This window comes from Hydra vulgaris, chromosome 11 (genome assembly GCF_038396675.1).
Source record: "Hydra vulgaris chromosome 11, alternate assembly HydraT2T_AEP".
In the NCBI taxonomy this organism is placed as follows: Eukaryota; Metazoa; Cnidaria; class Hydrozoa; order Anthoathecata; family Hydridae; genus Hydra; species Hydra vulgaris.
Genome location: NC_088930.1, coordinates 40007501 through 40022491, shown reverse-complemented (window position 1 = coordinate 40022491; position 14991 = coordinate 40007501). Strand labels below are relative to the sequence as shown.

The 14991-nt window shown below is 25.7% G+C and overlaps 1 long non-coding RNA gene across 1 annotated transcript in view; it reads left to right on the top strand.

Annotated features, from left to right (window-relative positions):
• Nucleotides 1–10331: 10331 nt before the first annotated feature.
• The window catches only part of LOC136087640 (uncharacterized), a 7516-nt gene continuing 2856 nt past the window's right edge, over nt 10332–14991 (top strand). The window contains exons 1-2 of the long non-coding RNA XR_010641958.1: nt 10332–10398; nt 10512–10570. This is a non-coding gene — a long non-coding RNA (uncharacterized LOC136087640). The remainder of the gene's footprint in view (nt 10399–10511; nt 10571–14991) is intronic.

The window sequence follows — 14991 nt, the reverse complement described above, 5'->3', positions numbered from 1 at the left end:
GTTAGATGTAGTCAGGAACAGCATGTAATTGCATGTGTGTGCCTCGGTGTACACCTAAACATAGAAACATGTCATTCAATAACAAGTCTTAACATAATTTAGGTCATAAAACTTATTATTACACATAAGAACTTTAACCAAAGTTTAAAAACAATATTAAGAAACCTGTTGCCAAGTAAAATTAAAAAAACTAAATTTTATATTCATGCAATTTGCATCAAAATATACACTAGTTAAACAACAATTAATTTAATAAATAATATTTATTAAATTAATTGTGATGACAGTTTTACTTTTTAATGACCTCTTGCTTTGGTGCTGATTTTTAAAATAATTTTAATAATTTTTAATTTCTTTAATATTTTTTTTGTTTAGTAAATGAAGTTTTAATAATACTTTAAACAATTCTTTGTAGAAAAAAATATTAAAATTTTTGAACTTTGAATTTTTTTTAATTAAATCAAGAAAAGAAGAAATTAACTTTTTGTTTAAAATTTAATTTTTCTTTTCTTTTGAAAGGCCATGGATAACCTCTGCAAAGAAACAATTCAACAAGCAAGTCAAAATTCAGAGTTTTTTTTCAGATTCAAATTAGTAAATTGAGATTAACAATCTTTTAAGATGTTTAAAGATGAAAACAATCCAAAGATGGAAACAATTTGAAAGATGGAAACAATTTGAAAAAACTCAAGTTATCTTTATTTATAATTGTTTATGCGACATGATTGATCGCAAAAAGTGACCAACAGTGCCCTCTGTACACAACTACACCTATACACACATACTCAGCAATACAGGAGTACTGTTAATAGGTACACATAGTTATTATAGTTTCGTTTTAAATTTACTTATAACAAATGTTTTGTTTTGTTTCTTCAAAATTATGAACTAGAAATACATATATTTCTCAGCTTACTTGTTCAATCTTGGGATATTTATAAATATCAACATATGATCTTATATATTTTTTTTGATCATATATTTAATTATTTAATATTAAATATAATATTGAAAAGCTTTGGATATTTATACAATATTGAAAAAGTAATATAAAAAAATATCAAACTTATTGAGCACTGCAAAATAATAAAATTGAATTAACTATTGTTCTTTTAAAAAAACATAAACAGCATTTTAATATCATTTTCATCTATTTTTATAAATCTGTCTATTGTAAAAACATAAAAGCCAAATGTCTCAAAATCTTGCTTCTGACATTGCTCTTGTGTTCAAGCACAAGACATTTAAATTTTTCTTTCTAAAACTGATTAACATTTATTGCAAGGTACGCCATTTGAAAATTTTGCACAAACAATGATTATACATATTTGTCTACTGCTGAAACATGGTTTTAAAAATGTAAATTTATATAAATTAAATTTTTTTCATTAATCATTGTTTTAATAGCTTGAGAGAAACATAGTATGAATTTAGCTTGTGGGTTACAATTATCTTTTAAAACAAGTTTTAAAAGATAATTGTGTTATTCCAATTTGATATATTTTGATTAACATGTTAAATAAAATATCTTATATTTAAAAAATTTATTCTTTATACTCTGGAGCTTACTTTTATAAACTAAAGTTGTTGGCTATTGTTGTAAGGTTGTTGTTTTTAATGATTTGATATTCTTTTTATTTTTCATTTAATCTCTGTACGGACAGTTCATTACAACTTTTATTTGAAAATATTTCTAAACAATACTCGCATATTTATATATACAAGCTAGGACTGTTTAAACTCTCAAAAAAAAAAAATGTTAGAACAAATTTTAAGTTAACTTTGCAATGATTTTATACAAATTTATTACCATATTGAGACTCAGATATAGAACATATTTGTTTATGAACAAAAAAATTTAATATTTTTAAAATTTAGTTGACAGCACTCATTTCACAAACTTTATGTAATGTATTTGTAAACAATTATCATAGTTTTAATGTCACCACATTTAAATTCTAATAAATCTTATCTCTTTTAACAAATCTTCATGATAACCAAAAATAGGTCATAAATTTTGAGAATTTTTTATAAACTTTTGGCTAGTGTTGTTAAGACATTTAAATAATTTGACTGTCGACTAAATCAACTAATATATTTCTCAAAGTCGACTAAAATCAACTACTACATTTTTGAAATCAACTAAATTGACCAAACGTCGATTTAGTTGAAGTATGGGAATGATTTTTTTTTTTAAATAAACTGTAATAAAAATAATAAAGTAATTCATATTAGTTTTCTATATTATTCTAGTATTTTATATATATATATATATATATATATATATATATATATATATATATATATACATATATATATATATACATATATATATATATATATATATATATATATATATATATATATATATATATATATATATATATATATATATATGTATATTTATATATATATATATATATATATATATATATATATATATATATATATATATATATATATATATATATATATATATATATATATATATATATATATATATATATATATATATATATATATATATATATATATATATATATATATATATATACAGGCCCGTAGGAACAAAAATTATATAAGAGAGGGGGGGTTTCTTTCAAGTAGAACCTAAGTTTTGCAATTGAGCAACATCGAGTTCTTTGACATAGGATTTGCCGTTAAGTGCATACATGAAAACTTGTTGCATATTTTGATAAACAACCCAATCTGGCTGATCAAAACAAGCTGTTATTGTTTCAGCTACGTTATCAAGAGCTTCGTAGTAAGTCTTTCGATATATCTCCTCTGTTGTTTCAGGATAGTACATGGTATTACCAGTATAATAACTTTCAATTTTAGCAGGGCGTATTTTCTTCCTTGGAATATAAGGATCTTCAATCTGCAATCATAATTGCGAGGATTTGACAAGTTTTCAAAATCCCACAAATGACTGATCATTTCTAATTGACATAGATGTTTTAACCGCAAGTTAAACAAAACGAATAAACACTAAGGTTTTCATTTTCGCTTAATTCATGGAGTTCTTTTAGATGAGTTTCTCTTTTTAGAGATTTTTTTACAAGTTTAAAAATATCTTTTATTGTACAAAGGTTTCTGACAACAGTTTAACATTTCTAACAGAATCTCCGATAGCAAGATTCAAGGCATATCCATAACAATGTGTATAGAGGCGATTTAATGTTTTTATCACTGTTGCAACCCTTTTTTTTTTACCTGCCATAGCACCTGCACCATCGTAACATTGTCCACAAGCATTATCTAGTTTGAGGCTTTTTGTAAAGTGACATCCTGTAAATACAAAAGGGTTTTTAACACTAAGGCTGAAATTAAACAACAAATTTCCTGCAAAAAAAAAAAAAAAATTTCAATCAATAAAATAGTAAAAACATACACCCGCAAAATAATAAAAAAAATTTTAAATTTGCATTTTATCGCAGTATTAATACCTGAATGATATTTATGATTAAATTAGCATCAGGATCTTATCGAATAAAGGTCGATAAAATCTTGGTGAAATTGTAAATCGTTATTCACCTAGCGAAAACAGATAACACTTTGTTCAAGATTAGATTTGTACAAGCCTCATCTGCCATGATGGTGTAAAATCTATAACTGGATTCATGAGGATACCGCGCAATATCCTATGTGCCATTATCTGAAAAATTTACTTTCATAACTAACATAAATATATAAATAACATATATATATATATATATATATATATATATATATATATATATATATATATATATATATATATATGTGTATATATATATATATATATATATTCACAGTACTGAGAGAAAAAATACCTCTATCATTTCATTTCGTACCTCAGGTGAGGTATATTTGCTTGCGATTCAACCATTTTATCAAACTTTTGTCTTTATAATCAGAATTTATCATCAGTAGTTGATGAAAATTTGAATTTAACTCTGATCCTGATTATTTGTCCCAGTCACCTCTTAGCGGAATCGCTTGACATGCGTAACAAATTTAATAATTCTATAGTTAGCAGAAGCATACAAAAAGAATGTTTTATAATCAATGAATAATAAATTTTATTAATATTCTATTGAATGATAATGGATAAACCTACCAAAAAACCGAATGTATGAAAGAATTTTTAAAAACATTTTTCTATTGTTGAGCTGTTCTAAATGAAATTCATTAGAAATGATAACCCCAACATTCCCCTACTCTGTCGGAGCCTTCAAAACAAGCAATGTTGCCTCTTTATGCGAATGAGAAATCTTCTTCACGCTATACTTGTGGCATTTTTCCAATTAATGAATCCTTTTGTGGTGAATGCAGATTGCATTTTAGAGGAAGAGATAGCATTTAAATGAATAGCTTTAATGCATGTGATGCAATGCGTTGTCAAGCGATATTTGATTCAATAGCAGAGACTTTGGAGCTATCATTCTCATTTGTCACGTCAGCATCTTTGACGAAGATGGTCTAAAACAAATGGGAAATGTTGTATCTTTTGCCAGTTAATATATTCAATCTGCCTTCTAAAGTGCTATTTGATTCAATAGCATAGACTTAGAGGTATCATTCTCATTTATCACATTAGCTTTGTTTGAAGAAGGTAGGCTAAAGTGGGAAAAAAAATTAATTTAATTACGCTTTTTATTTAAACTTGCTTTTCCGCCCCTGTTGACAAATACACGGACTACAGATTTTTGGATTCTTTCTACCAGCACAAAAAAGAGGTTAAATGACAAAAAAGAAATATTGATTAAATGAGCACATACCTTTTTAAACCAAGTAAGTTATATTTGTTTTAACTGCATGTTCATTTTACAATTTTACTTTCCCACTTAAACCAATTTCAATACTCTATTACAATATTCACTTCATACAAAAATCCAATGAAATCTTTAACTTTGTGTTAGTAAAGTGGTAAATGGTATTTGCTTCATTTGTAAAAAAGTATTCATGCATTAACATAAATAATTCAAATGTTGCCCCGGTTGCTATTGGCCTGATATATATATATATATATATATATATATATATATATATATATATATATATATATATATATATATATATATATATATATATATATATATATATATATATATATATATATATATATATATATATATATATATATATATATATATATATATATATATATATATATATATATATATATATATATATATATATATATATATATATATATATATATATATATATATATATATATATATTTATATATATTTATATATATATATATATATATATATATATATATATATATATATATATATATATATATATATATATCAGGCCAATAGCAACCGGGGGGCAACATTTGAATTATTTATGTTAATGCATGAATACTTTTTAACAAATGAAGCAAATACCATTTACCACTTTACTAACACAAAGTTAAAGATTTCATTGGATTTTTGTATGAAGTGAATATTGTAATAGAGTATTGAAATTGGTTTAAGTGGGAAAGTAAAATTGTAAAATGAACATGCAGTTAAAACAAATATAACTTACTTGGTTTAAAAAAAGGTATGTGCTCATTTAATCAATATTTCTTTTTTGTCATTTAAGCCTCTTTTGTGCTGGTAGAAGAATCCAAAAATCTGTAGTCCGTGTATTTGTCAACAGGGCAAGCAAGTTTAAATAAAGCGTAATTAAATTAATTTTTTTCCCACTTTGTACCTTCTTCAAACAAAGCTAATGTGATAAAATGAGAATGATACCTCTAAAGTCTATGCTATTGAATCAAATAGCACTTTTTGGACAAGTGAATATATTAACTGGCAAAAGATACAACATTTCCCATTTTGTTTTAGACCATCTTCGTCAAAAGATGCTGACGTGACAAATGAGAATGATAGCTCCAAAGTCTCTGCTATTGAATCAAATATTGGCTTGACAAGACGTATTGCATCACATGCATTAAAGCTATTCATTTAAATGCTATCTCTTCCTCTAAAATGCAATCTGCATTCACCACAAAGGATTCATTAATTGGAAAAATGCCACAAATAAATATAGCGCTAATAAGATTTCTCATTCGCATAGAAGGACAACATCTTGTTTTGAAGGCTCCGACAGAGTAGGGGAATAGGGGTTATAATTTGTAATGAATTTCATTAGAAACAGCTCAACAATAAAAATGTTTTAAAAATTCTTTCATACATTCGGTTTTTTGGTAGGTTTATCCATTATCATTCAATCAAATATAATAAATTTATTATTCATTGATTATAAAAACATTCTTTTTGTATGCTTCTGCTAACTATAAATTATTAAATTTGTTACGCATGTCAAGCGATTAGCTGAGGTGACTGGGACAAATAATCAGGATCAGCTAATCCAAATTTTCATCAACTACTGATGATAAATTCTGATTATAAAGACAAAAGTTTGATAAAATGGTTGAATCGCAAGCAAATATACCTCACCTGGTACCGAGATGAAATGATAGAGGTATTTTTTCTCTCAGTACTGTGAATATATATATATATATATATACACATATATATATATATATATATATATATATATATATATATATATATATATATATATATATATATATATATATGTTATTTATATATTTATGTTAGTTATGAAAGTAAATTTTTCAGATAATGGCACATAGGATATTGCGCGATATCTCATCAAAAATCCAGTTAACAAGATTTTACACCATCATGGCAGATGAGACTTGTACAAATCTAATCTTGAACAAAGTGTTATCTGTTTCGCTAGGTGAATAACGATTTACAATTTCACCAAGATTTTATCGACCTTTATTCAATAGAAGATCCTGATGCTAATTTAATCATAAATATCATTCAGGTATTAATACTGCGATAAAATGCAAATTTAAAATTTTTTTTATTATTTTGCGGGGTGTATGTTTTTACTATTTTATTGATTGAAATTTTTTTTTTGCAGGAAATTTGTTGTTTAATTTCAGCCTTAGTGTACAAAAAACCCTTTTGTATTTACAGGATGTAGCTACAAAAAAGCTGGACTGAATAATGCTTGTGGACAATGTTACGATGGTGGGTGCTATGGCAGGTAAAAAAAAAAAAGGGTTGCAACAGTGATAAAAACATTGAATCGCCTCTATACACATTGTTATGGATATGCCTTGAATCTTGCTCTGGAGATTCTGTTGGAATATCTTAAACTGTTGTCAGAAACCTTTGGAACAATAAAAGATATTTGTAAACTTGTAAAAAAATCTCTAAAAAGAAACTCATCTAAAAGAACTCCATGAATTAAGCGAAAATGAAAACCTTTATGTTTTATTCGTTTTGTTTAACTTGCGGTTAAAACATCTATGTCAATTAGAAATGATCAGTCATTTGTGGGATTTTGAAAACTATCAAATCTGGCAATTATGATTGCAGATTGAAGATCCTTATATTCCAAGGAAGAAAATACGCCCTAAAATTGAAAGTTATTATACTGGTAATACCATGTACTATCCTGAAACAACAGAGGAGATATATCGAAAGACTTACTACGAAGCTCTTGATAACGTAGCAAACAATAACAGCTTGATCAGCCAGATTGGGTTGTTTATCAAAAAAAGTATCCAACATTTTCATGTATGCACTTAACGGCAAATCCTATGTCAAAGAACTCGATGTTGCTCAATTGCAAAACTTAGTTTTGAAAGAAAGAAACCCCCCCTCTCTTATATAATTTTTTGTTCCTACGGGCCTGTATATATATATATATATATATATATATATATATATATATATATATATATATATATATATATATATATATATATATATATATATATATATATATATATATATATATATATATATATATATATATATATATATATATAAATATACATATATATATACATATATATATATATATATATATATATATATATATATATATATATATATATATATATATATATATATGTATATTTATATATATATATATATATATATATATATATATATATATATATAAAATACTAAATAATATAGAAAACTAATATGAATTACTTATTATTTTTATTACAGTTTATTTAAAAAAAAAAATCATTCCCATACTTCAACTAAATCGACGTTTGGTCAATTTAGTTGATTTCAAAAATGTAGTAGTTGATTTTAGTCGACTTTAAAATATATTAGTTGATTTAGTCGACAGTCAAATTATTTAAATGTCTTAACAACACTAGCCAAAAGTTTATAAAAAATTCTCAAAATTTATGACTATTTTTGGTTATCATGAAGATTTGTTAAAAGAGATAAGATTATTAGAATTTAAATGTGGTGACATTAAAAACTATGATAATTGTTTACAAATACATTACATAAAGTTTGTGAAATGAGTGCTGTCAACTAAATTTTAAAAATATTAAATTTTTTTGTTCATAACAAAATATGTTCTATATCTGAGTCTCAATATGGTAATAAATTTGTATAAAATCATTGCAAAGTTAACTTAAAATTTGTTCTAACATTTTTTTTTTTTTGAAGATTTTTAAACAGTCCTAGCTTGTATATATAAATATGCGAGTATTATTTAGAAATATTTTCCAAATAAAAGTTGTAATGAACTGTCCGTACAGAGATTAAATGAAAAATAAAAAGAATATCAAATCATTAAAAACAACAACCTTACAACAATAGCCAACAACTTTAGTTTATAAAAGTAAGCTCCAGAGTATAAAGAATAAATTTTTTTAACATAAGATATTTTATTTAACATGTTAATCAAAATATATCAAATTGGAATAACACAATTATCTTTTAAAACTTGTTTTAAAAGATAATTGTAACCCACAAGCTAAATTCATACTATGTTTCTCTCAAGCTATTAAAACAATGATTAATGAAAAAAATTTAATTTATATAAATTTACATTTTTAAAACCATGTTTCACAGTAGACAAATATGTATAATCATTGTTTGTGCAAAATTTTCAATGGCGTACCTTGCAATAAATGTTAATCAGTTTTAGAAAGAAAAATTTAAATGTCTTGTGCTTGAACACAAGAGCAATGTCAGAAGCAAGATTTTGAGACATTTGGCTTTTATGTTTTTTTACAATAGACAGATTTATAAAAATAGATGAAAATGATATTAAAATGCTGCTTATGTTTTTTTAAAAGAACAATAGTTAATTCAATTTTATTATTTTGCAGTGCTCAATAAGTTTGATATTTTTTTATATTACTTTTTCAATATTGTATAAATATCCAAAGCTTTTCAATATTATATTTAATATTAAATAATTAAATATATGATCAAAAAAATATATAAGATCATATGTTGATATTTATAAATATCCAAGATTGTACAAGTAAGCTGAGAATATATGTATTTCTAGTTCATAGTTTTCAAGAAACAAAACGAAACTGTTATAAGTAAATTTAAAACGAAACTATAATAACTATGTGTACCTATTAACAGTACTCCTGTATTGCTGAGTATGTGTGTATAGGTGTAGTTGTGTACAGAGGGCACTGTTGGTCACTTTTTGCGATCAATCATGTCGCATAAACAATTATAAATAAAGATAACTTGAGCTCAAATTGCTTCCATCTTTAAAAAAATATTTTCCATCTTTCGAATTGTTTTCATCTTTAAACATCTTAAAAGATTGTTAATCTCAATTTACAGATTTGAATCTGAAAAAAAACTCTGAATTTTGACTTGCTTGTTGAATTGTTTCTTTGCAGAGGTTATCCATGGCCTTTCAAAAGAAAAGAAAAATTAAATTTTAAACAAAAAGTTAATTTCTTCTTTTCTTGATTTAATTAAAAAAAAAAATTCAAAATTCAAAAATTTTAATATTTTTTTCTACAAAGAATTGTTTAAAGTATTATTAAAACTTCATTTACTAAACAAAAAAAATATTAAAGAAATTAAAAATTATTAAAATTATTTTAAAAATAGCACCAAAGCAAGAGGTCATTAAAAAGTAAAACTGTCATCACAATTAATTTAATAAATATTATTTATTAAATTAATTGTTGTTTAACTAGTGTATATTTTGATGCAAATTGCATGAATATAAAATTTAGTTTTTTTAATTTTACTTGGCAACAGGTTTCTTAATATTGTTTTTAAACTTTGGTTAAAGTTCTTATGTGTAATAATAAGTTTTATGACCTAAATTATGTTGAGCTTGTTATTGAATGACATGTTTCTATGTTTAGGTGTACACCGAGGCACACACATGCAATTACATGCTGTTCCTGACTACATCTAACAAATGTATGTAAATATTATCTCTTTTTTCATTGTGTAGGTTTTCTTTACTGGAAATTATGATAGTAGGAGGGGGTGAGACACTGGCATTCTTTACTTCATTTCTAATAAAACTAAAGGAGGTCTAGGATTTGGTTCATTTGGAAATCCATTTGTAAGTATGTTGATTTTTTTAATTTTATGATTTTGCTTGTAAAATATTAATAAAGAAATTTGTTAACTTGTTTTGACAGTCTTGTTTGTACATATAATTTTTTTCTTTTATAGTTACGTCATACAGTTGCCAAAGCAACAGTAATCAAACCAGGATCTAAGCAGGGAATAAAGTAATTTTTTGAAATAGGTTTATTTTGAGATTTTTTATTTTTAAGTTGTTTTGTAATTTTGTTATTGTTTCCACGTATAATTCTAAAGTTGTTATCTCAAATTTCAAAGTCGCTTTATATTGAAAATTCCTTTTAAAAGCAATCAAAAATGACTTTACCAAATATATGAGTGCAACAATATGAGAGTTTAGCAATTTTTGTATTCCAAAAGTTACTGGAACAAAAATCTTGCTCATCAAATTAACTAAAAAATTTGTGGAAAAGCTTTTTAACAGTGTTGTTTGTACATATAATTTTTTTTTACATTTACTTTACATTGCATTTTTGAGAAAAATTTCATTTTGACCAGAATTTTATTATTAAAACAAATTTTATTTCTTACTTTAATTATTCAATATAACAACAAACATGCAATATATTCAATATATTAGATCTAATATATAAAAAAAAAAACAGTTATAACCATAAGGCAAAATAGCATACAGAAACACAGAAGAAGAAAAGTTGCACTATTCCATATTATATAAATACTATGTATTGTATTTTTGAAACATTAGTTTCTATTTATCTTAATTTTCATTATTAGTTTTATATTACTTAGTTTTTTTTAATTTTAAATCTACATTGATCATAAAATTGGCTACTATGCGTTGTTTTTTGGTCCTTCTATTTCCTTAGTTTTTAATTATTATATTTTTAACTAACTTACAGATTCTCAGCTATCACTTTTTAAAATGGATTTTATTGAAAAAAACTCTCTTTTATTAAATGGTAGCTCGCCTATATGATATGTTTGCAACAGAATAATGTAAAAATCTACTACCATATATAGGATTTAAAGTAATGCTATCACAGCAAAACTGGCAACAAATTTGTTTGTTCAGTGTGTGTATGTGTGTGTGTGTGTGTCTATATATAAATATATATATATATATATATATATATATATATATATATATATATATATATATATATATATATATATAGGGGCTATTTTAAAAAAAAAATTTAGGCAGCGAGTACCCCACCAATTGTCCCAAAAATTGACTTTTTTGGTTTAAATTACTCCAAAATTGACTTTTTTGGTTTAAATTACTCCTTATGTGCACAAAAGTCATCTCACAAAATATGTAACTAAAATTGATTCAACTTTTGCAACTTTTTGCCTGAGTAAAGTTCAAATATCTTATGTCCTAAAAAAATAATTAAGAGACATCAGTACTACAAAACAATGTGTATATATATGTATATATATGTATATATATGCATATATATTAGGCCGCGATTGTGTTAACAGAAAAGTCTTCTAGAAAAAGAGTTTCGATTAGACACATTTAGTAACTAATTTTTCGAAAGCATTATTTTGAAGATCTAAATGACCTAATATAATACCCAAAAGATCCCAGATTTTTAGAGTCACAGTAACCGGATAACTGAGGTCAAACATTTTCCCCGTATATAAAAACCATCCTTTCATTTTAACAGAGACGGTTTCAACTAACTGAAAAAAACCTAAGTCTGCTTTCTGTTAATTACCCCCAAATAAATAATATTTGTGATTTCAAATTTCGTTAGTGTATTCCTCAATAAATTGCCAATTTTATATAAAATTTTGGACAATTTATGATATGAGTAACTGACTTCTACACCTTTGTATTTTTGTATGCTGTTTTCTTAGGATAATTATCAGTTACCATATTTATGCTCCGCTTTCAAAAGAGTATTGTATTTAAAACATAAATATTATTATAGCTGAATTTTTTATTTTCATTACTACTGTTAATGCTTATCTCACAGTTCAATGTCCGAAAATATAAAAATAGCAATGATATAATAAAAAAAAATTCAGACGTTTATTCTGTATTACTGTCAAATCGAGACTGTGACTCGGATAGTTTATCTGACTATTCAATTTCATCCTACCTCCCTGGGATGGTCATCTTCAGGAGCGTTTACATTTGAAAAGATCTGTGCAAATTATAAGCATGTTAAGCAATTTTTGCATGAACATTTTTTTGTAGAAACAATCACCACGGCAATAACATTCAACAAAATCAAGCACCAAATCTGGGGATGACAGACGATCCATGCCAAGATATGGCAATGGAACCTTGATCATTTCAACAAGCATTTCAAAAGGACTTGGCGGATTAATCAATGCTACATGTAATCTTTTTCTTTTTATAAAAGCTTCATAATTAGCTCTTTTTATGTGTGCACAGAGCAAATCTTTCGGCGGCAACATTTCTTCGCTAAATTTACCAGATTTAAATAATGTGTAATGAGCTACATTAACTGATTCTTCTTGTTCATCCCCGTATAAATCACAGACATATTTCCAGCATATTTATTAGTTCATCAGATGGTGGTACTGAATCACCTAGAGTTTTAAAAGCTTCTAAATATTTTGCTTTTTCTTTACGTAGGACTTTGAAAGCTATTCCTTTCCTTTCCATAAAATGCACTTGTTGAACCGCATCCTAAATAACAACTATAAATATAAACTTGAATAAATTTAAAAATCTGAATTCACAGTTTTACCCCGTCTAAACATTACAATATTTTCTAAAGAAACAAAAATCGTCACCTGTAAACAAATGAAAGCCAGTCACAATCGAAAAATCTTTACCAAGATCAGGTTCATGTTTTTTTATGTTAATGATACGGCGTTTGTTACCAACAGCAGAATTGAAGTGTATAGTTGACGGAAGGCAAGTTGACAGAACAAACACAAATACATCAGTATCAGGACTACTAATAGCAACAGTTTGATAGTGCAGTGACGCATGCGATGCATATAAAATCAACTTAGTATCAGCTTCTTCGTGGTCACTGGCAAGCTCATGAACTTCACTTACAACAATAAGGTTGTCAATTGACTGAATTTTGTTACACAAGTTTGTGTGTGTTACGGAGAGAGTTATGTACCAAGAATTTGTGAATCACACTCACACCATGATATGTATAGAAAATTTATTAGCCCCACCTTATTTCGTCCGAAAAACATTTTCCATTGCTTTGGTACCTGTTGAGTAGCACTATAGGTGGTAAATGCTTGTACACCGGATTGCACTTTTTTCTCTTTCAGCATTCTTTGTGCTAATTAATGGGTAGCAATCAGATACAAATTTAACACGAAATGATTTATGGTAATCAGCTAATCGTATTACTTGTTTAAATACTTCATTTGCTAGCTCCTTGAATGTGCCCGCTATTGCTTTTAAGCTTCAGTAAAATTGCCATAGCATCAATGAGTGGCGTTGTCTGTAGGAATAGTGGTCACGGTCAATATCATTACATTTTGATTCAATAACATTTAGTAACTTGGCTTTACATGTTTTTACAAGTGACCCTGTGATTGTCGATAAAGGCTGGATACACTCTCAATGAATATGATAAAATTGCCTTTACATCGACTTCTCTATCTTTACCAATTAGCACTAGCCTAACAAATAAGTCTCTGTCATTCTTTAATGTAACTAGTTACCATTTAAAGACTTAGATTTTGTTACCTGCTTTAACCTAGCAAATGTTTTCAAACTACTTCGCTTTATTGTGGAAAATATATCAGGATCTTCACACAACAGTTTCTCTTTTACGAATGAGGTAAATTGTTTATCACCTATATCATGGGCATTACGAAGATCAGATTCAATATCAGTGGGAGCAATAGAACCTGTTGAGATATTGAGTAGTTCTTTGCTTTCAATAGTAAATGGATTTATCATTGCATCAATGGTATTCATCACATTTCGAACATTATCCTTATCTTTTGGTATTCTAGACTGATCAAGGTTGTTCTACCACTAAAGAATTGATTCAATTGACAACTACTTATCTTAATTTATTACCATTTACTTTTGTAACATTGGCAAATACAGAAAATATGATTAGGGTATGGGAAGATAAATAATTAATTATTTATCTTCCATACCGTGATTAGAAGAAAAATTTTAACTTTAAAAACTCCAAAACGGTAACAAATATAAATTTTGGGTTTAGCGCGGAATAATAAATATAAATTATTAATTAAATTTTTTTTAATGCTATTTTTAATTTTTCGTAAGATAAGAATAATTAATTAAGTATTTTTTTTTCTTTTTCGAATCTTGAATCTTATTATAAGCATTCGTTTCACATCTTAAATAAAGTATAAAAATCATATAAAATAAATATTCCCTAGGGCTAAATAACTTTTAATTATTAATTGGGGTAACCTATTTGGTTTCTAAGAAAAAATATAATAAAATAAAAACGATCCAATAATATTTCTGTGCTAATCATATAATGTTCATAATCACCTACCATATAAGAATTATACAACGCTATATAAAAAAAAACTACAATTTTTGCGATAAAATTTAGAAGATTTGCTCTTGAACAATTATTTTATAATTGATATGCTTGAACAATTACTTTTA